Source organism: Strongylocentrotus purpuratus, unplaced genomic scaffold (assembly GCF_000002235.5).
Source record: "Strongylocentrotus purpuratus isolate Spur 01 unplaced genomic scaffold, Spur_5.0 spur5_scaffold_14, whole genome shotgun sequence".
Taxonomy (NCBI): domain Eukaryota; kingdom Metazoa; phylum Echinodermata; class Echinoidea; order Camarodonta; family Strongylocentrotidae; genus Strongylocentrotus; species Strongylocentrotus purpuratus.
This window is the reverse complement of record NW_022145599.1, coordinates 28635350-28639247: the sequence shown is the minus strand read 5'-3', so window position 1 is coordinate 28639247 and position 3898 is coordinate 28635350. Positions and strand designations below refer to the sequence as shown.

Genomic DNA, 3898 nt, shown 5'->3' with positions numbered 1-3898 from the left:
ATCCCGATATCTACCCCCATGAATTAATGTACCTTTCATTTGCCACCAGTGTCGATTGACATGTATAGGATATGGGTGGACATTTAACAGCTAAATTATTCACACCCTTACCAAGATTTTTAATCATTCATATGTGAAAATTGATTTATCCTGATTTATGTTTTTTGAGAATGTGACAAATCAAAGCTTACATATAAGATTATTCACCAAAGGCCATAATTCAACTAGTCCACCTTTCATTCTTAAGTTACAAAAACAAAAAAACATCGAATTACATGGAGTATGACAAATGCAGTTGGTAACTTATGTATATGTATGTAACACTCACACGCACACGCAGACACATACGCGCACACACACAATGCGTATATACCTAAATGAAATTGATTCCTTTACATGTGACAGACAACGATAACATAAAGAAAAAATAGGACATGAGACAAGGTTGAACACTTGCATCAAGTAAATGAGAATGGGTATAACCAAGACAGACACGATATGTGTAAGACGAGATAATATATATACAAGCATTATAAAAGCATAGTACTTAAATTCTGTTTCCACATGTTGTAAATGATGGCGCTCCCCTATATGATCATTTCCATAAAATTAATTATTTACGGAATATGTTTTGCATATTCCTTCTTTAAAACGCATAAAACTTTTCTAAGTAAATACTTCCTTAAATGAATTGGAGAAGGAATTTGACATAATAATCACTATATAAGCCGTGGGGGCGCAATTGGACGGGTACAGGTAGGTGTTTTTTGTGAGGTGAAGCTACGGTCACAAAGGTTCGTACGAACGACAATTTCGTACGAATCTCCCTGCTTTTCCATTGTCTTCCCGATTTTCCATTGTCTGAAAATCGACCGTACGGCGTTCAAAGCAGTTCGTAATGGCATTTGGGACCGAGGCTTTAATGTACTATATCTGAAGAAATTTCGCTATTATGTTCAAAAGGAGTGTCACGTTGGAAAACGCAATCAACGGTTTTATCAAAATATCCTTTTTTCTTTCATTAAACTAGGAACTAAATAAAACAAATTATAGCGTGTACTTGTGACAGAGAGAGAGATAGAGAGGAAGAGAGAGAGAGAGATAGGGAGCGAGAGTGAATGTGCCATCGGTGGATGTAATTAGTATAGAAATTATACAGTGTCCCGCGAAGCATTGAATGTGTTGTCACGGGTTACTGTCTGAAAAGGTTGAGCCTACCATTGAAAGGAAAGTGGAATGGCATTACACCTGTTGTAGATGGGAAGTTTTTTTGTTTGTAGTTGACTGTATATAATGTACTGGAGTAACAGTGGCTAGGGACACACCCAAAGAAGTTGGCTTGGTGTACGGAGGTCTTAGTGTACGTAGCAGCTTGCTTTAAAGCAATATAGCTAGCTGCTTGTCAACACATTGTAGAAGACAGGTTGAGAAAGATGTGGCTTCGTGCTTTATAAGTTTTGATACATGAGAATTTGCAGCTTTAAGTAGAACCGATACTTCCCATCGGTAAGTGAAATCATGATATTGTATTATTTATTTTACTACATTGATGATTGTATAATCTTGTACTCTAATGAAGGGTGGCTTATTTAAAATGACAAATTTGAAGTACGAGAAAGGTATAACATGTTGTTTCACCTTTTGTTATCAATTAATTTTTGGGCAAAGAACTTAATGATTAAGAAGAGGAAAATATTTACAATTTGTATTGATGCATGTTTCACCTAGAAGAAGAATCTATAGTAGAGAAATGTTTGTGCCTGAACTCTTTACATTTTAGATGGCACAGGGGCTTGGGAGACAAGCTGAGATTTCTACGACTACGAGAGTTGATGCGAGACGGGACATTCGGACACGTGACCGACAGATCACCAAGAACATGGCGTCTTCAGTAGAGAACGCAATATGAACATTACGGTGAGCGATAATGGTGCCGATTATGTTGACGAGACTATTATGGAACTTGAGATAAATAGTTCGTTGAACTTGAAAGTCACATCTAAAAAGATGTCATAGGCTTAGCAGAGCCAATTGGACTATTTCGTGTTTGAGTGTGTATTGTTGATGCATGCATTGTATAAAGACGACTTTGAAAGATGTAATCAAGGGTGAAGTTAGCGGACAATACAGGTCTGGAGTTAACCGTTCACGTGACAAGAAGTCAGTTTTTGATTATTTTGAGAAGAGATCATGATATTTGTGAAGGTATAATTTGTTAAAGTTGATAACTAAATAAACGACAATATACTGGTCTGTTTATTGATGTTAAGGTAAAGTATCTCAAGAACGAGATGTGTATGAGTTAATTGTTTAAGCTACAGATGTGCTATATATATATTTAGACAATTCAGGTCTGTTTATATATAACATTATTGGTGTAGAATTCATGTATAACAAATTATAGAAAGATTTAATACATGTTACAAAGGTGTTGATCATATATTTGATTGATAAGGTTGATTTTATTTTGATGGGACCAAGTGTTTTTGGAACGAGATTGTAAGAGGATATATATTTCGTTCGTACCATTCTCTTTTTGTCGGAGAATGGTACTATTCTTTGCTTTATAATAAAGCTTGATTATAATTACGAGTATCGTAAATGGCATGTGTTTAGGCTTTTTTTATTTTGAGTGTACCATGTGACAAGGAGACTACCTGAAAAAAGAACAAAGGAGACAAATCACTTACGGCGCTTGTGATTTCGACCACAGCTTCCATATACGCCATAGACTTGTTGTCTCTCAGCTCTTCAGTGAACTGTTTATCATCAAGGATCACATTGAGATTCACGGTAGCCATTGTGGTATTCTGTTGCATATCTATAAAAAAAAAATGGACGTCATTCAAATCCTGAGAATAATGCTTAAGTGCAACGAAAATATTATGCATTGATAATTACATTAACATTATAAGGTCACAAAGCAAAAGATAGTAGAACTTTTGATTCGGCAAAAGATATGTAGAACACGAAGGATCTTGATGAGAGAGAGTGAAGAAAAAAAAACACCTAGTTGGTTAATCGTAAAGATATTGTGAAAGAAGAGATATTTCCTTCTGTTTGCATTAATTTCATGTTGGACAGCAATTCGATGAATGTTCAAAAAAATTGTATAAATATTGGAATTTCTTAAGGTCTTATCCGTATGATAACATGATTGCTTAGCATAACGTTATGCATAACTTAATGATGAAGTAATGCAGAATATATAAGAGAACAAAAAGACAGGATATATTTTCCATTAACTCTTCTCCTTTTGAAGGTCTAACTTATTATTTTAGTTATTAAATGAACCAGGCTAAAGCCATGCATGTGAAAAACGGAAAAACTCAAACGTGCAATCTCACCAACTTTTATCTATTATATATTCATGATAATACAAAGGCAAACTGTGCTAACTGCTGTTTAGGTTCGTCAAATTGACAAAGATTCTTTTAGTAGAAAAACAGCACTTGATTAAACGAAGGGATACATGAACTGCAAGAATAATTATATTTAAGGTATATTCTACCCAAATGCTATATCCAACAATTTAGAAACTTCGTCATCATGATTATGTTCATTAAATCTGTTATGTACCAAAACCAGGCCTTGTAGCACAAAGGTTTTCGATCAATTTGCAAGTTTAAAACAACGATTCTGATTTGTTAGTTGTCAGCCTTTTGAGCAATAACTATGTACATGCAACGAAACTGTAGATTGGCCATTTCGTGGTTGTTTTGTAATTGATTGCAAATCATTGTGTTACATTTCCTAGGCCTAAAATTACTAAGAATGCCATATGATCCGTATTTTACTAAAGATCTAAACCAGGCGATGGGATCAATTAAGCTTGCTCTCAAGTCGAGTTATTTTTGTTTAAGTTTGAGGTCTCAGTGTTTTCTCTTCGTTTTAATCT

The 3898-nt window shown here is 34.7% G+C and overlaps 1 long non-coding RNA gene across 1 annotated transcript; it reads left to right on the top strand.

The window, feature by feature from the left end:
• The first annotated feature begins 1100 nt into the window (after positions 1-1100).
• LOC115923604 lies at positions 1101-2602 on the top strand. Its single transcript, XR_004063993.1, has 2 exons — positions 1101-1506; positions 1781-2602. It is a non-coding gene; the product is annotated as an uncharacterized LOC115923604 (long non-coding RNA).
• The last annotated feature ends 1296 nt before the right edge of the window (positions 2603-3898 follow it).